Below are 21,885 nucleotides of genomic sequence, written 5' to 3' on the forward strand. Positions count from 1 at the left end.
GGCCCAGGGGGCGCATCAAGTTTTAATATTTTATCGGAAGTTAGGCAGGGTTGTTCTCTGTCACCAATCCTTTTTATTTGTGTGTTGGAGGCCCTTTTAAAAAGTGTGCAATTTGACAAGTGTGTGACTGGTGTTTTTATTCCTTGGGGATCCGGGGGGTCCAGTCAAGTCTTTAAGTTATATGGACGATATTGTTTTTACTTGGGGTACACAAGCGGATCTTAATAGAGTGAATTTGCATGTTAGGATCTTTTGCTGTGTGGCTGGTATGGCTGTGAATTGGGGCAAGTGCCAGCTTTGTAACTTTGGGAGGCAGGTTGAGGTTAAGTTGGCAAGAATGGAGAGTAGGGAGGAAATTGAGGTTCTTGGTGTCATCTTCGAGAAGGAGCTGAAAGGGAAAAACAGCCTGAAGATTCTAGAAGACAAAATGGATCAGAAGTTGAACTTTTGAAAACTAAGGAACCTGTCACTGAGAGGGAAAGTGCTGATAGTCAAGTCTGTGATTCTCCCGCTTCCGCTGTACACCGCTTTGATTTTTCCGCCTGCTGTTCTTTGGACCAAGAGAGTGACAAGGAAACGGTTTGTGTTTTTTTGGGGGTCCAAAATGGAAAAACTTAGAAGAGGAATGGTTATGTGTTCTGTGGAAAATGGGGGTTGTGATTTTCCTAACATTGACTTATTTTTAAGAATGCATTATTTTTTGAATATTTATAAATTATCCCAGTGCAAGAACAGGACTGCGGACATATGCAAATATTTAGCAGGACGGCTTTTCCAGAAGTGGAGCTGGTATGAGAAGGACTTAAGAAAACCAGTTTAGTTTGTGATACCAATTTTTTATGTGGTGCTTAGGTCCTTCTATGATCAAAATGGGATAAGCTCCTTGGTTAGACCTGACAAAAAGCAAATTGTCTCAGGTATTAAGAAGAAGGAGGTGTTATGTGATGTGCCGTTTTGTAATATTGAACAGTCTGGACAAGTGTGGAAGCTTTTTTTCATGCCTGGAATCAGCAACAGACAGAAGGATGTTACCTGGATGGCGTTGCATGGATGCTTGCCAACAAGGGCTTTTTTGAATGGACGGGAGATAAAGGATCAAGATTTATACCCTAGGGGAGTTTGCAATAATGTGGAAATGATACAGCATATTTGTTGGGACTGTTTTTTTGCTAAAAAAGTTTTTACCCTGTTGTCACGTATGTTTGTTGCTTTAGTTGGTTTTCACTGTTTTGATTTTGAAAGGATTTTAATAGGTCAAGATTTTAAGTACTCACAAAGGAAGCGGGCAAGCTGGATTATTTTTGCCACATATAAAGAGGTTTTATGGGACGTTCTGAATTTGGTGATTTTTAAAAAGATTGTTCTTTCCCCCATGGAATGCAGAAGGATTTTTCTTACAAGACTTTTTTATGTCTATTTATTGGATAGAAAAAGGTACGGTGAGACAGCAGCAGAAGCTCCCTGGAACTTTTCACATTGAACTTCTTACAGAACTTAACAGTTAATTGCGGGGTTGTGTTTTTTGGACTTTGTTTTTCCGAATGATGATTTGAGAACCCGTTATGTGAATATGCGCTATGATGCATAAATTAATGTGGGTCTTAATCTGAGGAAAAAAAAAATCTTTTCTTATCAGTTTAATATCTGATACGTCCCCTATAAGTCGACCTATTTTCACACATTTTCCTCTCCCCTCTAATGCCCAACGCGCCTCAAGACCAGGAAGGGTGGGGGGTAGAGAGTGTAACTAATTATTGAACAAATGAGCAGAGGTCCCCCCTTCATTCGAGCCTGTAGGCTTCCTACAGACTCAAGCTCCCTGCTGCAGCACAGCTAGATAAAAGCCAGAAGCCCATTATCACACGTGCAATGTCTGTACTATCCTTCCATTCTTGCATTATTCCATTACCCATTCTTAGGTGACAATGGAACAATGGGACAAATGAATAATGCAAGAATGCAACAAAGGAAGAATGGAACAGACATTGCACGTGTCATAATGTGCTCCTGGGTTTTTCTGGCAGTGCTGCAGCAGCCAGCTTCAGTCTGTAGTGAGCCTACAGACTGGGAAGCAGGGGTAACCGCTGCTCATTTGTTCATTAATTAGTCATCCTCTCTACACCCCACACGGTCTTGAGGCCCGTGGGACATTGGGGAAAGGGGAGAATGTGTGAAAATAGGTGGACTTATGCAGATTAAAAACGTGTGGGGTGCATCTGCAATAAGCAATATCAAGTATAGTATCTTTTCTTATCAGTTTAATATCTGATACGTCCCCCTTACGTCCACCTATTTTCATACATTCTCCTTCCCTCTTCCCTCTAATGTCCCACGCGCCTCAAGCCTGGGAAGGGTGGGGGGTAGAGAGGGTAACTAATTATTGAACAAACGAGCAGCGGTCCCCCCTGCTTCCCAGTCTGTAGGCTCCCTACAGACTGAAGCTGGCTGCTGCAGCACAGCTAGATAAAAGCCAGGAGCCCATTATGACACGTGCAATGTCTGTTCCATTCTTCCATTCTTGCATTATTCCATTGTTCCATTGTTTCTTATCTGTTTAATATCTGATATGTCCCCTATGCGTCCACCTATTTTCATACATTCTCCTCTCCCCCCCTAATTACCCACGCACCTCAAGACCGGGAAGGGTGGGGGGTAGAGAGGTTAACTAATTATTGAACAAATGAGCAGCAGTGCCCCCTGCTTCCCAGTCTGTAGGCTTCCTACAGACTGAAACTGGCTGCTGCAGCACAGCTAGATAAAAGCCAGGAGCCCATTATGAAACGTGCAATGTATGTTCCATTCTTCCATTCTTGGATTATTCCATTTTCCCATTGTTAGGCGGAAATGGAACAATGGGACAATGTAATAATGAAAGAATGCAAGAATGAAAGAATGGAACAGACATTGCACATTGAACCTGTAGGGATCCTACAGAGTTGGATGCAGCGGGGACTGCTGCTCGTTTGTTCATTATTAGGTTTGTAAGCTTCCTACAGACTGAAGCTGGCTGCTGCAGCACAGCTATATAAAAGCAAGGAGCCCATTATAACACGTGCAATGTATGTACCATTCTTCCATTCTTGCAATCTTGCATTATTCCACTGTCCCATTGTTAGGGGGCAATGGAACAATGGGAGAATGGAATAATGCAAAAATGGAACCGTCATTGCACGTGTCATAATGGGCTCCTGGCTTTTATCTGTCTGTGCTGCTGCAGACAGCTTCAGTCTGTAGGAAGCCTACAGACTGGGAAGCAGGGGGGACCGCTGCTCGTTTGTTCATTAATTAGTTATCCTCTCTAGCCCCCCCCCCCAGGTCTTGAGGCACGTGGGACATTTGGGGGGGAAATAATGTGTGAAAATAGTTGGACTTATTAAAAAAGTTTGGAGTGCATCTGCAACAAGCAGTGTAGTTGTGGGTTTTAAGATGACTATTGATGAACAACATGTCTTCCTAAGGGGAGTATTTGTCGCTATCCCTAAAATGGGTGCCTTCTTGGGACCAGGGTGCAGCCATAGGCCAAAACCAATTCAGATTATCGCTTCTCAGCCTTTTGGCTAAGATCAAGAGTAGTCTGTTTTCTTTTCAGTTTAATATCTGATACGTCCCCTATACGTCCACCTATTTTAACAAATTCTCCTCTCCCCCTAATGTCCCACGTGCCTCAAGACCGCGAAGGGTGAGGGGGTAGAAAGGGTAACTAATTATTGAACAAACGAGTAGTAGTCCCCCCTGCTTCCCAGTCTGTAGGCTCCCTACAGACTGCAGCTGGCTGCTGCAGCACAGCTATATAAAAGCCAGGAGCCCATTATGACACGTGCAATGTCTGTTCCATTCTTCTATTCTTGCATTATTACATTGTCCCATTGTTAGGGGGCAATGGAACAATGGGACAATGGAATAATGCAAGAATGGAAAAATGGTACATACATTGCAATTGTCATAATGGGCTCCTGGGTTTTATCTGGCAGTGCTGCAGCAGCCAGCTTCAGTCTGTAGGGAGCCTATAGACTGGAAAGCAGGGGGGAACGTTGCTCATTTGTTCATTAATTAGTTACCCTCTCTACCCCCCCCCAGTCTTGAGGCGCGTGGTACATTGGGGGGGGGATGTGTGAAAATAGGTGGACTTAGGCAAATTAAAATGTGTGGGGTGAGTCTGCAACAAGCAGTATAGCTGTGAGTTTTAAGGTGTCTATTGATGAACAACATGTCTTCCTAAGGGAAGTCTTTGTCCCTATCCCTACAATGGGTGCCTTCTTGGGGCCAGGGTGCAGCCATAGGCCAAAACCAATTCAGGTAATCGCTTCTCGGCCTTTTGGCTAAGATAAAGTGTATTATCTTTTCTTTTCATTTTAATATCTGATACGTCCCCTATATGTCGACCTATTTTCACACATTCTCCTCTCCTCTCTCCCCTAATGTCCCACGCACCTCAAGACTGGGAGTGGTGGGGGGTAAAAAGGGTATATAAATATTAAACAAACGAGCAGGTCCCCCCTGCTTCCCAGTCTGTAGGCTCCCTACAGACTGAAGCTGGCAGCTTCAGCGCAGCTATATAAAAGCCAGGAGCCCATTATGACACGTGCTGTTCCATTCTTCTATTCTTGCATTATTCCATTGTCCCATTGTTAGGAACAGACATTGAACGTGTCATAATGGGCTCCTGGCTTTTATCTGGCAGTGCTGAAGCAGCCAGCTTCAGTCTGTAGGGAGCCTACAGACTAAGAAGCAGGGGGACCGCTACTCGTTTGTTCATTAATTAGTTATTCTCTCTAACCCCTCCCCCCCCCCTGTGTCTTGAGGCATGTGGGACATTGAGAGGGGGAGAATGTGTGAAAATATATGGACTAATGCAAATTAAAAGCATGTGGGTTGCTTCTGCAACAAGCAGTATAGTTGTGGGTTTTACGGTGTCTATTGATGAACAACATGTCTTCCTAAGGGGAGTCTTTGTCCCTATCCCTACAATGGGTGACTTCTTGGGGCTAGTTTGCAGCCATAGGCCAATGCCAATTCAGGAAATCGCTTCTTGGCCTTTTGGCTAAGATCTAGTGTAGTATCTTTTCTTATCAGTTTAGTATCAGATACGTTCTCTAAACGTCCACTTATTTACACACATTCTCCTCTCCTTTCCCCCCTAATGTCCCACACGCCTCAAGACTGGGAAGGGTGGGGGGTAGAGAGTGTAACTAATTATTGAACAAACGAGCAGCGGACCCCCTGCTTCACAGTCTGTAGACTCCCTACAGACTGAAGCTGGCTGCTGCAGTGCAGCTAGATAAAAGCCAGGAGACCATTATGACACGTGCAATGTCTGTTCCATTCTTCCATTCTTGCATTATTCCATTGTCCTGTTGTTAGGGTGCAATGGAACAATGGGACAATGGAACAATGCAAGAATGGAAGAATGGAACAGACATTGCACCTGTCATAATGGGCTCCTGGCTTTTATCTGGCAGTGCTGCAGCATCCTGCTTCAGTCTGTAGGAAGCCTACTGACTGGGAAGCAGGGGGGACCGCTGCTCATTTATTCATTAATTAGTTATCCTCTCTACCTCCCCCCCCGGTCTTGAGGCACGTGGTACATTGGGGGGGGGAATGTGTGACAATAGGTGGACTTATGCAGATTAAAAACGTGTGGGGTGCATCTGCAACAAGCAGTATAGTTGTGGGTTTTAAGGTGTCTATTGATGAACATGTCTTCCTAAGGGGAGTCTTTGTCCCTATCCCTTCAATGGGTGCCTTTTTGGGGTCAGGGTGCAGCCATAGGCCAAAACCAATTCAGGTAATCGTTTCTCGACCTTTCGGCAAGATCAGTGGTGTTTTTCTGCTGCTGGTGTTGTTTGGAGGGCAGTTGTGACCAGGTTTCCCCCTGTGGGACTCTAGTGTGCGATTGAGCGGCGATTATGTTTATCTGCTGTAAAAATGGTGGAGAAAGCATGTGGATTAGAGGACTCGGTCCGTCTGAAGGTGACTGCAGGTCATGAAGAAGAAATCGGTTTGGACCAAATTTGCGTTGATGTCTTGAAGAACATTAAAGGCTTAAAGGTAACGGTAATTCAGGTTATCGCTTCTCAGCCTTTTGGCTAAGATCAAGTGTAGTATCTTTTCTTATCAGTTTAATATCTGATACGTCCCATATACAGTACAGACCAAAAGTTTGGACACACCTTCTCATTTAAAGATTTTTCTGTATTTTCATGACTATGAAAATTGTACATTCACACTGAAGGCATCAAAACTATGTATTAACACATGTGGAATTATATACTTAACAAAAAAGTGTGAAATAACTGAAAATATGTCTTATATTCTAGGTTCTTCAAAGTAGCCACCTTTTGCTTTGATGACTGCTTTGCACACTCTTGGCATTCTCTTGATGAGCTTCAAGAGGTAGTCACCGGAAATGATCTTCCAACAATCTTGAAGGAGTTCCCAGTGATGCTTAGCACTTGTTGGCACTTTTGCCTTCACTCTGCGGTCCAGCTCACCCCAAACCATCTTGATTGGGTTCAGGTCTGGTGACTGTGGAGGCCAGGTCATCTGGCGTAGCACCCCATCACTCTCCTTCTTGGTCAAATAGCCCTTACATAGCCTGGAGGTGTGTTTGGGGTCATTGTCCTGTTGAAAAATAAATGATGGTCCAACTAAACGCAAACCGGATGGAATAGTATGCCGCTGCAAGATGCTGTGGAAGCCATGCTGGTTCAGTATGCCTTCAATTTTGAATAAATCCCCAACAGTGTCATCAGCAAAGCACCCCCACACCATCACACCTCCTCCTCCATGCTTCACGGTGGGAACCAGGCATGTAGAGTCCATCCGTTCACCTTTTCTGCATCGCACAAAGACACGGTGGTTGGAATCAAGGATCTCAAATTGGACTCATCAGACCAAAGCACAGATTTCCACTGGTCTAATGTCCATTCCTTGTGTTCTTTAGCCCAAACAAGTCTTTTCTGCTTGTTGCCTGTCCTTAGCAGTGGTTTCCTAGCAGCTATTTTACCATGAAGGCCTGCTGCACAAAGTCTCCTCTTAACAGTTGTTGTAGAGATGTGTCTGCTGCTAGAACTCTGTGTGGCATTGACCTGGTCTCTAATCTGAGCTGCTGTTAACCTGCGATTTCTGAGGCTGGTGACTCGGATAAACTTATCATCAGAAGCAGAGGTGACTCTTGGTCTTCCTTTCCTGGGGTGGTCCTCATGTGAGCCAGTTTCTTTGTAGCGCTTTATGGTTTTTGCAACTGCACTTGGGGACACTTTCAAAGTTTGCCCAATTTTTCGGACTAACTGACCTTCATTTCTTAAAGTAATGATGGCCACTCATTTTTCTTTAATTAGCTGCTTTTTTCTTGCCATAATACAAATTCTAACAGTCTATTCAGTAGGACTATCAGCTGTGTATCCACCTGACTTCTGCACAACACAATTGATGGTCCCAACCCCATTTATAAGGCAAGAAATTCCACTTATTAAACCTGACAGGGCACACCTGTGAAGTGATAACCATTTCCGGTGACTACCACCTGAAGCTCATCAAGAGAATGCCAAGAGTGTGCAAACCAGTCATCAAAGCAAAAGGTGGCTACTTTGAAGAACCTAGAATATAAGACATATTTTCAGTTGTTTCACACTTTTTTGTTAAGTATATAATTCCACATGTGTTAATTCATAGTTTTTATGCCTTCAGTGTGAATGTACAATTTTCATAGTCATGAAAATACAGAAAAATCTTTAAATGAGAAGGTGTGTCCAAACTTTTGGTCTGTACTGTACGTCCACGTATTTTCACACATTCTCCTGTCCCCCCTAATGTCCCACGCGCAGCAAGACCAGGAAGGGTGGGGGGTTGAGAGGATAACTAATTATTGAACAAACGAGCAGCGGTTACCCCTGCTTCCCAGTCTGTAGGATCCCTACAGACTGAAGCTGGCTGCTGCAGCACAGCTAGATAAAAGCTAGGAGCCCATTATAACATGTGCAATGTCTGTTCCATACTTCCATTCTTGCATTATTCCATTGTCCCATTGTTAGGGGGCAATGGAACAATGGGACAATGGAATAATGCAAGAATGGAACAGACATTGCACGTGTCATAATGGTCTCCTGGCTTTTTTCTGGCAGTGCTGCAGCAGCCAGCTTCAGTCGGTAGGGAGCGTACAGACTGGGAAGGAGAGAGACCGCTGCTCGTTTTTTCATTAATTAGTCATCTTCTCTTGCCCCCCACCCAGTCTTGAGGCACGTAGGACATTGGGGGAGGGGGAGAATGTGTGAAAATAGGTGGACTCATGCAGATTAAAAACGTGTGGGGTGCATCTGCAACAAGCAGTATAGTTGTGGGTTTTAAGGTGTCTATTGATGAACAACATGTCTTCCTAAGGGGAGTCTTTGTCCCTACCCCTACAATGGATGCCTTTTTGGGGCCAGGGTGCAGCCATAGGCCAAAACCAATTCAGGTAATCGCTTCTCGGTCTTTTGGCTAAGATCAAGTGTAGTATATTTTCTTATCAGTTTAATATCTGATACGTCCCCTACATGTCCGCCTATTTTCACACATTCTCCTCTCCTCTCCCCCCTAATGTCCCACGTTCCTCAAGACCGGGAAGGGTGGGGGGTAGAGAGGGTAACTAATTTTTGAACAAACGAGCAGCGGTCCCCCCTGCTTCCCAGTCTGTAGGCTCCCTACAGACTGAAGCTGGCTGCTGCAGCACAGCTTGATAAAAGCCAGGAGCCCATTATGACATGTGCAATGTCTGTTCCATTCTTGCATTATTCTATTGTCCCATTGTTAGGGGGCAATGGAACAATGGGACAATGGAATAATGCAAGAATGGAAGAATGGAACAGACATTGCACATGTCATAATGGGCTCCTGGCTTTTATCTGGCAGTGCTGCAGCAGCCAACTTCAGTCTGTAGGGAGCCTACAGACTGGGAAGTAGGGGGGACCACTGCTCGTTTGTTCATTAATTAGTTATCCTCTCTACCCCCGCCCCACCCATCTTAAGGTGCGTGGGACATTGGGGGAGGGGAGGGTAATGTGTGAAAATAGGTGGACTTATGCATATTAAAAACGTGTGGGGTGGATCTGTAACAAGCAGTATAGTTGTGGGTTTTAAGGTGTCTATTGATGAACAACATGTCTTCCTAAGGGGAGTGTTTGTCCCTATCCCTACAATGGGTGCCTTCTTGCGGCCAGGGTGCAGCCAGAGGCCAAAACCAATCCAGGTAATCGCTTCTCGGCCTTTTGGCACAATCTTTCAGGTTTTCCTGTGTGGTCTGGTCGATTTAGGTGCCCTCGGTACCCTCTCTCTTGGCCTGCGGGGATTGTTTCTCTTAGGAGGGACTTCACCCCCTGCTGCTTTTGAGAGAGAGGATTAGTCTGGGGGCAACAAGGGGTGATCACCTAAAGGCTTATGTCTTTTTTTTCTTACAGTCGGTGTGCTTTTCTTCGTGGAGAATTCCGACTATACTTATGACGCGCCCCCTGGGCCTGTGTTGTGCAGGGGATACCCGGAGCCGGATCGCTGGGGGTTGTAGTCTCAGTGTGGCGGTGACCCGGTCCGTGCCCAGGGCGGTCAAACCAGTGGCAGTCTTAGGTAATAACAATGTCCGACTCCGCCACCCGTGGATTGCGGTCAGTGGGGACCGCCGCTGCGCTGCAGACCGCTGAGGATGATGTTGTAAGCGCAGCCAAGTATGGGATAACTCCCCACGGGAGAAGTATTGCCTCAGGGCAGCTAGTGTGGATGATGGGAGTGATGGTGTGAGCGTCCCAGTACTGATGGTGCTGGTGCGGCGATGAAACACAGAGACGTGTGGTGCAGTTCAGGGTCTTTACTGATGGAATAACGCAGACCCTCCCGGGAGTACTGGTTAGCAGTAGGGGCCTGGTCAGTCTGTAAGCAAGTAGGATCTCCCCTGGCCAGGTGGAGTTGTAGGCCTCCCCGACTATCTGCACTCTTTCCTGGCTACCTTGCTCTATGCGGGTAGAAGTAGCCCACGTCCCTGAGTATACCGTGTGGTGCTCACCCGTATGGCCGGTGACTTGGGGCCTTCCGTTAGCCTCCGCTTCACGATGGCGGTGCTGGTCCTTTGCTTGTGACCGTGCCTCCGGGCTTCTATGGCCAGAGGACATGGAATCCCCTGCCGGTTGGATTCTGCTGCTGGACCTGGATGTCCCCACAGCCTCGGACTCTGTGTCCGGGTTTAGTGTCTTCAGCCAAGGCGAGCTATCTAGCTTCCAGCCTCTGGCACTCGCTCCTGCTCCTACAGAGCTCCTAGTTCTTGCTTTCCCTGTGTCTGCTGTCCTCCAGACCTGACTGCGTCTCTGTCTGGGACTTCACTCACTAGGCTCTGACTGACTTAATCCCGCCCCAGACCCAGTTTATAAGGGCAGATTCCTCCCCTCCCAGGTCTGGGCAGGCAGTGTTGCATGCTTAGGGCTCCTGACCAGAGAAGCCTCCCACTTGCTCTCAGACATAATATTTCTATTACTGTGGCAACCAGACCCCTGGGGTGCCACACTTACATACTCATCGGGTGATGCCCGGATGAAGAATACTATGCGCATTGAAGTTCGTGAAGACGCTAGGAAGCTGAAGAATCTTTCCATCATTTGCCATAAGATCTTGCTTGGAGTCTTGGAGTTCCGGAGGAGAGATACATTTTGCTTCCAGGATAATGAATACAAGGGAACCTACACTATCACCTTTAAGACCAAGGGATGCTGCCAACAACTGGTGCAAAAGGTAAACTTGATGATCTAACTTTTTGTCTCCTATTTGCATATGATGAGATCCCTATGTGGACGTGGATCGCTACTTACTTGCGGCACCACTGTGATGAATTGCGCTACCAAGGAGAAGTCATGAACGCTGTGGGATTTTGGTGTGGCAAGAGGAAGTTCTTGGTGTGTTTGAAGAGAGATCCTAACGGATTTGGGGGAATGCAGCACTCTTCATCAACTTTTGTCATTGGTAAGAGCAGAGGGTATTTGTTTTATCCCGGAATGCCAATGTCCTGTAGGAACTGTGGAAAGATGGGACATACACAGACATCTTGCAGAGACAGAAAGGTGGACCGCTGCAACAACTGTAGCCACTATGGGCACCAAATGAAGGATTGTCCTCTGGGCAGAAGATGTAATCTCTGCGGTTATGACGGGCATATGTTCCGGAACTGCCCCAATAGAGCAAAATCCCAGACCTACGCCGAGGCTGCAGGGTCTCCTGGAAGATCCGGAGGAGCCCAAGGTATTAAATAATCTTCTAGGGCTGGGCCGATTCGTCCATTGGCTCCAACTGATAGACAGGCATCGGTGGTCAGAGCTTCGAAAGGGAAGCCTGTTGCTCCTACGGCGAAGGCCAAAAGTATGGAGGTAAAGGACACCTCGACCACCCTTGTGTCGGAGCAGGGGGAAACCTCTGCTTCGACGACTCTTATTTGCCCTGTTGGGTTGGAGCTGGGTGCCCCTGCACAGTTGGCTGCAGGGGGCCCGTATCGATGGCCCCGGGGTCCTTCAGGGAGACTTGCCAGCCAGACCAGGGTTTTTTTTTTTTCAGGTGATTTTCCAGCGGATTGTGCAGGGGGATCTTTCCCAGATGGACCAGACCCCGCCAGCAGACGACGACGATGACTGTTCCAGTGATTTGGTGGAGCCTAGTGGAAAGAAAAGGCGGAGTGTAAAAGGCCCGGAGTCACCGGAAGTTAATCTGAATCGAGGAGAACTTTGGCTGGGGACTGTGACCTATCCGACTACGGCCTCTGACCCCACCATCGGGTCGATTCCAGTGTGTCATCTGAGGAGGAAATCCAAGTCTTCAATTCAAATGATGTTATGGATGATTCATCCTCTGGGTTCGGATGCCTACCTTGAAACTCATCTCTCTTAATGTGAGATCATTAAAGAGCCCAGTCTGTAGGGTTGCTTTATTTTCATATCTTGAGACGATTGATTTCGATGTTTGTATTTTACAGGAATGTGGCCTACAATATGATTTGAAATATGATGACATTAAAAGTGATTGGAAGCTGGGCCCCTCTGTGTGGTCCGGTTCAAATAAAAATAAGTCTGCGGGAGTAGGATTGCTTTGCTGAGGAACAAATATTATTACAAATGATGTAATAGAAATATAACCAGGCATGACTATATTGGTGCATTTTAACTTTAATGGTTTTATGTTTCGTATAATGAATGTTTATGCCCCTCCCGATAAGCAGGAGAGGATTCAACTTTTTGAGGTCTTGCCTTTATTTTGCACCGGATCATCTCCTCTTTTAGTTGACGGTGATTTTAATTGTTTGCATGTAAGAGAACAGCGGGGAGGTGGTGATCCTCTCCGTAAACTAGATAAGTCAACTTACCTGCTTATGGATATGTTAACTAATTTTAAGTTGTGTGATGCATGGAGGGCGCTCTCGCCAACAGACCCTGGTTATACGTGGTCTGGAAGGGGAGTGTCCTCCAGGATTGACTTTTTATTTTATCTGAAGATTTTAATCCTTTACAGTTTGTTTTAACGCCAAATGTGTTCTCTGATCATAGGGTTCTAGAGATGCACCTTAATTATCAAGATAAACAGAGGGTTAATAAGGGTCTTTGGCGGTTGGGTACTCACCTGTTGGAGGACCCCCAGATTCGACAACAGTTTGGTAAGGCTTATCGTGGATGGCAACAGCAGAGACCTCCTGGCATTCCAATGCCAATCTGGTGGGAAAATGTAAAAAAAAAGGTTAAAATGTTTTTTATTTTGGTAGGAAGATGGAAAGCTAGGGAAAAGAAACAATGTTTTAATGATTTGAACACTAGAATGCAGACACTATTTAAAATTAAGGAGTTGGGTTTTGAGGTAGATGAAGATATGGCAGAGTTGAAAGCAGAAATACAAGTATGCATAGATCAGAAAGGGAAGGAGATAATTTTTAATTCTAGAGTGCAACATTTGGAGGAGGTGGAAAAGTGTTCGTGCTTCTTTTTCAAAAAAGTTATGAATAGAAGAGAAATAATTACTAACTTAGAGGGAGAAACATCTATGTCAGGAATGCTAAAAGCTGCTTTTCATTTTAATAAGCTTCTTTTTAGTGAAAAGTGTGTTGATGAGTCCTTTTTATCTAAAGCTCTTAATGTCCTTGATTTTAAGCTGAATTCTGCTGATCAGGTGTTTTTAGAATGAAATATTGTTTTAGAAGAACTGTATGTTACCTTTAAAAGTTTTTCAAAAGGGAAAGCACCTGGTGTGATGAGTTGCCTGTAGAATTGTATCTTACTTTTTGGGACATTTTAAAAGAGGACCTTTTTGTGCTATTTAAAGATGTTTTTGTTTGTAAATGTAGCACCCTGAGGATTCGGCTGCTACAGGGGTATTGCACCTCAACCCAGAGGTGTGATATTCCACTCCCGGGTAAGGATGGAGTGTGGATCTGAGCTCGGTAGGCTGCAAGCACTACACACATCCCATTTCCGAGGAGCAGACCGACGGTACTCCCACTTAGAAATGTGCAGGTACGACCGAGTCTGTTCCTGGCTGGAGTGGGAGGGGGGTGGTACATCCCAAGTAGTGTAGGGGCAGATAGGGGGAGCAGCCTGGGTAAAGATAGGAGCTCATTGGGTGCTGGTTGCCTGAGCTCACACATAGAGGGTGTATATAAGGTGGGCACCATCAAAGATCAGGGTCAGTCAGTCTTTGCAGAGGAGGAGAGCAGAGAGCAGAGAAGCCCCAGAGAGAGAGAGAGAGGAGAAAGCAAGAAAGACCCAGAGGGGGAAACAGAAAAGGAACTCTGAGAACCCAAAGTCCATCAGCGGGTGAAGAGTTGGCAAAAGGGTACCGGATCCCAAGCTGGTGGGGGCAAAAGCACACCCTAGCCAGAGACCGGAGGCCGTGGGCAGCGTCTGCCACGGCCACCCACCACATCCACCCCGAAGGCATACCACGTGGAGGGTCAGGGAACCCAAGGCCAAGGGTCTCCCAACAGAAGGCCCGAGGGAGCTGGACCTGGGTGGATCACTTGTGGGGACGGCCAGAGGAAAGGACAGAAGGAGAGCTCAGGGTCACGCTCCGGACTTGTTTGGGGGTTGGCTGGATCCAGGACCTGGTGGACGCAGCACGGCTCGGGTGGTCACTTGAAGCTGGAGTGACCGGAACATCAGCAGTGAGTAAATACCCTAAACTGCACAACCCGACTCTGTCTTCTTTTAACATCTATGCTGCACCACCACAACCCCCATCCTCTGCACCTGACCCCCTGAGGCTATACCCCACCCGTTGGGGGTTATACCACCAAAAGCTGCACCTACACCATCAGCCTCAGCGGACCCTGCCATAGTGACCGCAATACAACGGGTGGCGTAGTCGACAATAAAGAACTTAATAACATCTGTAGGACTGCCACATACAACTGAGTTTGACACCCTGGGCACGGACCGGGTCACAGCCACTCGGAAGACTACAACTCCCATCTGATCCGGCTCCGGATATTCCCCCTAAAGAATATGGCCCAGGGGGCGCGTCATAAACAGTTGCCGTGGTCATGGAGGAGGGGAGTGGTGTCTCTGATTTATAAAAAAGGAGATCGGAAAGAATTGGTGAATTGGAGACCTATAACTCTCTTTAACACAGATTACAAGGTACTAGCTAAAATTATCGCAAATTGTCTAAAAACAGTAAAAGCCAAGTTGATCTGACCAGAGCAAGTGTGTGGTGTACCAGGTAGAAGTATAGCTGAAGTTCTTAATGTGATACTTGATGTAATCTGGTACTCTAGGGATCGGGATCAAAATCTTGCTCTTTTAACAAAGCTTTTGATAGGGTTTCTCATAAATTTCTTTTTAATGTTTTACAGAGAGTGGCTATCCCTAATGTGTTTTTACATTGTATTATGCTTTTATATTGTTTTAGCCAAATCTCTCTTAATGGTTTTTTTAACAAATGGAGTGCCTTTGGAGCCCGGAGTGAAGCAGGGATGCCCTCTCTCGCCATTGTTGTTTATCTGTGCCATGGAACCACCCCTGTGTTCATTACGAAGGGACAAGGTGATCAGAGGGGTTCCTATTCTAGGTGGAGGTGGAAATCAAATTAAAGTTTTCAGTTATATGGATGACGTGACAGTTGTGTGCACAGACCCTGCTTCCCTCCGGAGGGCGGTAAGGTGCACAGAGTTTTTTAGTCAGGCGTCTGGTTTTAAATTGAATTTTAATAAAACGGAATGTTTGATTATTGGTAACTGGGATACCGTCTACCTCAGATAATGTTAAAAAGAGACATAGTGAAAATTTGGGGAATTTTCTTTAATAAGGAGAACGATGGCACGCTTAGTAGGGAAACTGTTTTGGAAAAAATGTCAAAGAAAACATCTTTCTGGGGATTAAGATTATTAACGATAGAAGGGAAGATTTTAATTGTTAAGACAGTTTTGTTACCTCTTAGATGTATTTTTTTGTTTATCTGGAATTCCAAAATGGAGAAACTTAAACGTGAAATAATGCATAAGAGTAGAAAGAATGGTGTAGTATCTTTTCTTATCAGTTTGACACGTGCAATGTTTGTTCCATTATTCCATTCTTGCATTATTCCATTGCCCCATTGTTAGGGGGCAATGGAACAATGGGTCAATGGAATAATGCCAGAATGCAAGAATGGAAGAATGGAACAGATATTGCACGTGTCATAATGGGCTCCTGGCTTTTATATGGCAATGCTGCAGCATCCATCTTCAATTATAATCAAAAAAACATATTTGTCCTACAAACTCTAATAGAGTTGCTGACAGAACATAACCATTGATATCAAATAATTTGGTCTGTATCCGATAAATACAACCGAAGACCAAACTGATTCAACAAACACAAAGTTTATTATTTTAAATACACATAAGGACATACAAATTAAAAAGCACCTCCAAACTGTGAGGGACTATGAATTGCATCTAATCCAAGGTATGCATCTGCATAGGATATTCTGCTATTTATAAAGTGTGCTAATATATAGCTGTTAACCCGTATGTTAATCCATAATCAATTATAAGTTCTAGTAGTCAAAATAACAATGGTAACATACCGCAGCAAAAATCCAAAGCAGGCACCAGCGTGATGCAAAGTCCCTCGTCCCCTACGCACGATTCATCACTTGACTTCCTCAGGGGGCATCCAGCTTCAGTCTGAAGGAAGCCTAGAGACTAGGATGAAGAATTTTTGAAAAAACGAGCAGCGGTCCCCCCTGCCTCCAAGTCTGTATGCTCCCTACAGGTGCAATGTACAATGTCTGTTCCATTCATCCATTCTTGCATTCTTTCATTATTACATTGTCCCATTGTTCCATTGCCCCCTAACAAGGGCACAATGGAATAATGCAAGAATGGAGGAATGGAACAGACATTGCATGTGTCATAATGGGCTCCTGGCTTTTATCTAGCTGTGCTGCAGCAGCCAGCTTCAGTCTCTAGGAAACCTACAGAATGGGAAGCAGGGGGGACCGCTGCTCGTTTGTTCAATAATTAGTTACCCACTCTACCCCCCACCCTTCCAGGTCTTGAGGCGCGTGGGAAATTAGGGGGGAGAGGAGAGGAGAATGTGTGAAAATAGGTGGACATATAGGGGACGTATCAGATATTAAACTGATAAAAAAAGATACTACACTTGATCTTAGCCAAAAGGTCGAGAAGCGATTACCTGAATTGGTTTTGGCCTATGGCTGCACCCTGGCCCCAAGAAGGAACCCATTGTAGGGATAGGGACAGACTCCCCTTAGGAAGACATGTTGTTCATCAATAGACACCTTAAAACCCACAACTATACTGCTTGTTGCAGAAGCACCCCACACATTTTTAATCTGCATACGTCCACCTATTTTCACAAATTCTTCCCCCCCCAATGTACCAAATGGCTCAAGACCGGTGGGGGGTATGGAGGATAACTAATTAATGAACAAACTGCTTCCCAGTCTGGAGGCTCCCTACACTCTATATATTTCTCCATTTGGGTCATATTTGTACCTAGGATAGATGCTACATGTTTTCTGTAGTCGTGTGTACTATATAATAACATTGCGCCATAAATACTTCATTCTGAATATGTACTGAACAAGCAAAAAAACACCTTATTTTTCTCTGCAGAATATCTCTTTTTTATTTGCTTTTAATCATTGTATGTATTTATTCAATAAAGACTTACTGTTTTTGTACTTGAAACATTGAGTTCTTGTATTTCTTTCTGCTATGTAGAACTCCTATGTAGAGATGAGCGTTGTTCTACTCGAACTGTTCGCCAATCTCAAATTCGAGCTGTTTTGGGCGGTGTTCGAGCCGTTCGGCGAACACGAACAATTTGAGAAAAATTCGGCTGTTCGAGGTTATGTTCGATAACTGTTCGTGCACCAAAATCATAACTGGATTTTTTCTCAGTAATGCTGAAAATTAATGTTAATACGCAGTTTGAGTGTACAGCGGGGCGGGGGGAGGGGCAGGGGATGGATCTCTGCAGGAACAATGAAGATCTCCATTTTTTTTTCTCTTTCCCGCATTTACAGTGGGGAGGTGCAATCTGTCAGCCTATCAGCAGCGCACACACGGAGCGAAGTGCTTTTTTTCACACAAGCAAGGGCATGTGTGATTGGCAGTGTATGTCACATGTCCTTGCCCTATAAGACCAAGCCATTTTCCCCGTCGCCACCATTTTCTCACTGCTGCAGCTGCGTGTTAGACGGCACCGCTGTTGCTGTGTGCGCTATACCTTGTTAATTTCAAGCCAATTTTCGCACAAATATACAGATAGCTTGGGAGTAGGGAATAGTTGTGATTGCAGTCCTTTTAAGGACTAGGTTACAGCATTTCCTACGACTTTTATCAGGCAGGTCTGTGCTCTTAAATAGATAGATTGTGGGAGTAAAGACTAATTGTAATTGGAGTCCTTTTCAGGACTAGGTTACATCAGTTCCTATCAGTTTTTGCCAGGCAGGTCTGTGCCAGTGCTGTGCAAGTTTTTTTCACAGCATTTGGCTGAATCTAGCAAAGCTAATCCTTTTTGGCCTATTGCAGAGTGTGTTAGTCAGTGGAGTAGCCTATCTGTGTTGCAAGATATACCACCTGTGTATAGAAAACCAATTTTTTTACTGCACCTAGTGAAGTAAAATCTTTTGGGCATAGCATCATTCTATTAGTCCATCTATACTGACCTCCATCAGGTTGCAAATTGAATATAATTTTTTTCTGCATCTAGCTCTGAAAAAATATTGGGCTTCTAGCTGTGTGTGGGACTTGTTCTATTAATCCATCTATACAGACCTCCATCAGGTTGCAAACTGAATATATTTTTTTCTGCATCTACCTCTGAAAAAATATTGGGCTTCTAGCTGTGTGCGGGACTTGTTCTATTAATCCATCTATACAGACCTCCATCAGGTAGCAAACTGAATATATTTTTTTCTGCATCTACCTCTGAAAAAATATTGGGCTTCTAGCTGTGTGTGGGACTTGTTGTATTAGTCCATCTATACTGACCTCCATCAGGTTGCAAACTGAATATATTTTTTTCTGCATCTACCTCTGAAAAAATATTGGGCTTCTAGCTGTGTGTGGGACTTGTTCTATTAATCCATCTATACAGACCTCCATCAGGTTGCAAACTGAATATATTTTTTTCTGCATCTACCTCTGAAAAAATATTGGGCTTCTAGCTGTGTGTGGGACTTGTTGTATTAGTCCATCTATACTGACCTCCATCAGGTTGCAAACTGAATATATTTTTTTCTGCATCTACCTCTGAAAAAATATTGGGCTTCTAGCTGTGTGTGGGACTTGTTCTATTAATCCATCTATACAGACCTCCATCAGGTTGCAAACTGAATATATTTTTTTCTGCATCTACCTCTGAAAAAATATTGGGCTTCTAGTTGTGTGTGGGACTTGTTCTATTAATCCATCTATACAGACCTCCATCAGGTTGCAAACTGAATATATTTTTTTCTGCATCTACCTCTGAAAAAATATTGGGCTTCTAGCTGTGTGTGGGACTTGTTCTATTAATCCATCTATACAGACCTCCATCAGGTTGCAAACTGAATATATTTTTTTCTGCATCTACCTCTGAAAAAATATTGGGCTTCTAGCTGTGTGTGGGACTTGTTCTATTAATCCATCTATACAGACCTCCATCAGGTTGCAAACTGAATATATTTTTTTCTGCATCTACCTCTGAAAAAATATTGGGCTTCTAGCTGTGTGTGGGACTTGTTCTATTAATCCATCTATACAGACCTCCATCAGGTTGCAAACTGAATATATTTTTTTCTGCATCTACCTCTGAAAAAATATTGGGCTTCTAGCTGTGTGTGGGACTTGTTCTATTAATCCATCTATACAGACCTCCATCAGGTTGCAAATTGAATATAATTTTTTTCTGCATCTAACCCAGCCAATAGTTTTGGCCTAATACCACAGTTTGGCCACTCAGCTTTGCTCGGTTCCCATCCATTGTTTTTTTGTGCAAACAACTCCAGAGTTGTGAATTAGTTAACCACCAAAATGAGTGGAAAAAGGCCTGCTGCTGGTGGAAAGGGGAATAGGCGTGTTGGGAAGGGGAAAAAAGGTTGTGTCCGTGGGGTAGGTGTTAAAGCAACAGTAACATCTGCAGAAGAAAGACCATCTTCCAGCCAAACTAAAATGTCTACTTCTTTTAGCGGACAATGTGATAAGATCCCTTTCTTACGGCCACGCCAATCGCTACAAATTCCAGATGAGGCACAAAAACAGCAGGTGCTTCAACGGATATCAAGTGCTCCTTTAAGTGGGCTCTCCTCCACATCAACTTCAACATCACAAATACTCCAGTCCTCAAAGGTGTCACCCCAATCGCACTTGCTTCCTCACAGCTCCCAAATCTCCAGCTGCCCGTCTGAGTATGAGGTAGAACAGATGGTTGAGTCTGCAGAGCTGTTTACTCATACTATAGCCTGGGAATCAGAGGTCGACTCCAGCGCTTCTGTGAATCCAGACGAGGAAATGATCTGCACTGATGCCCAGAATCTTTATGAGTCGGATCCAGGACCAGACGCAGAAGGTTCTGACCATAATGTAGACCTTCATTCCCAAACTGTAACTCCTGTTGGTGGAGACAATGAGGAAGACGATGATAAGACTCAAATACCTGATTGGAGCGACAACTTTAGTTTTTTGTCAGGGCAGGAACAGGTTGGCTCTGAGGACGACGGGTGTGATAACGCACAGGGTGATGATGATGAGGTTGGAGATCCCACTTACTGTCAACCCACAGTCAGCCAAGAGATGAGGTCAGCAGAGGAGGTGGAGGAAGATGCTAGTGACGACGAGGTCAGGTTGCGCCTTCCTGGACAGAGACGTAGTACTGGAAGCACGTCAACAACTGTATCCTCAAACACAACTCTGCCTCTCACCACAAGTCGTGGTGGCTCTTCAGGTCGCATGGGTGCTAAGCCTTGCATAGCCTGGGCATTTTTTCAGATCGATAAAGATGACCCAACTCGTGTTATCTGTAACATTTGTCAGCAAAAGCTAAGTAGAGGCCAAAAAATACATAGTTTGAGTACTTCATGCATGAACCGGCACATGGACATGAAGCATAAGTTGCAGTGGGAAGCTCAGTGTGCTACAATGTGGCCTAGCCGGCCGGGCCAACCACCGTCTGCCATATCTTGTGCATCCGCGGCCTCTTCATCCTCTGTGACTGGGGGGACAGCAGTCACACCTGTTTTGGGGCGCAGACCTGCCACCTCTTTACCCGCAACAGCCAGCGTGATTGGCAGGTCATCATTTTCTTTGGAGGTGGTAACACCAGCTGGTGTTGAGCGCTGTCCGACATCGATAGCACCACCTTTGGATCAAGGCAACCTAACATGTCCGCCTGCATCTTCCTCACAGACCGGCAGTTTGCCGGGGACACCCTTATGAACCCCGTCTAAGCACAATAGCCAGCCCTCGGTCCCTCAGATGTGGACAAGTAAAAGACCATTTCCTCCTAGCCATGAGAAAGCTAAGAGGTTGAATTTCACCATCTGCAAGCTCTTGGCTACAGAAATGCTGCCTTTCCGCCTGGTGGACACAGAGGATTTTCGAGACCTTATGTCCGTCGCAGTGCCCCAGTACCAGATGCCCAGTCGGCACTACTTCTCAAAGAAAGGTGTGCCTGCGCTCCACCAGCATGTCGCACACAACATCACCGCTTCTTTGAGAAACTCTGTGTGTGACAGGGTGCATTTCACCACAGACACTTGGACGAGTAGGCATGGACAGGGGCGTTACATGTCGCTGACTGGGTAACTATGGTGACAGCAGGACAAGGGGCTGCTGTCCAAGTCTTGCCGTCCCCACGAGTTGTGCGTCAATCCTCTTTATGTCAAAGTTCCTCCACTGCTTCTGCCTCCTCAACCTCCTCTCGGTCTTCCACCTGCACCCAAAGCCTGTCTGGTCATGCCACAAGCTTTCTAACTGCGCAGAAGTGATCCTGCACACCTCCTTACTATGCTGGCAGTAGGGCTCAACGTCATCAGGCGGTTTTTACATTGAAATGTCTGGGAAATGTGAGTCACACAGCTGAGGAGTTGTGGTCAGCTCTGGAGAACCAATTTCATGAATGGTTGTCTCCACTGGACCTGAAACCAGGGAAGGCCGTGTGCGACAATGCTGCAAACCTGGGTGCGGCCCTTCGCCGGGGCAATGTCACACACGTGCCTTGTATGGCTCACGTGTTGAACCTGGTTGTCCAGCAATTTTTAGCCCACTATCCCAGACTAGATGGCCTTCTGCAGAGGGCACGGTCGCTGTGTGCTTACTTTCGCCGTTCGCATCCCGCAGCTCAGCGACTTACATCTCTACAGAAGTCGTTGGGCCTGCCACTTCACCGGCTAAAATGCGATGTGCCT

General features: G+C 45.4%; 6 pseudogenes; 5 read left to right on the top strand and 1 right to left on the bottom strand.

The window, feature by feature from the left end:
• The first annotated feature begins 3,537 nt into the window (after nucleotides 1-3,537).
• LOC141150962 (U2 spliceosomal RNA) lies at nucleotides 3,538-3,738 on the top strand (annotated as a pseudogene).
• Nucleotides 3,739-4,299: 561 nt separating this feature from the next.
• On the top strand, nucleotides 4,300-4,402 carry LOC141150965 (U2 spliceosomal RNA; annotated as a pseudogene).
• Nucleotides 4,403-5,021: 619 nt separating this feature from the next.
• Nucleotides 5,022-5,227, top strand: LOC141150921 (U2 spliceosomal RNA; annotated as a pseudogene).
• Nucleotides 5,228-6,066: 839 nt separating this feature from the next.
• On the top strand, nucleotides 6,067-6,175 carry LOC141150856 (U2 spliceosomal RNA; annotated as a pseudogene).
• Nucleotides 6,176-8,458: 2,283 nt separating this feature from the next.
• Nucleotides 8,459-8,664, top strand: LOC141150913 (U2 spliceosomal RNA; annotated as a pseudogene).
• Nucleotides 8,665-16,455: 7,791 nt separating this feature from the next.
• LOC141150904 (U2 spliceosomal RNA) lies at nucleotides 16,456-16,661 on the bottom strand (annotated as a pseudogene).
• Between the last annotated feature and the right edge of the window lie 5,224 nt (nucleotides 16,662-21,885).

This window comes from Phyllobates terribilis, unplaced genomic scaffold (assembly GCF_046119375.1).
Source record: "Phyllobates terribilis strain yellow unplaced genomic scaffold, ASM4611937v1 Scaffold_5__5_contigs__length_657084704, whole genome shotgun sequence".
Taxonomy (NCBI): domain Eukaryota; kingdom Metazoa; phylum Chordata; class Amphibia; order Anura; family Dendrobatidae; genus Phyllobates; species Phyllobates terribilis.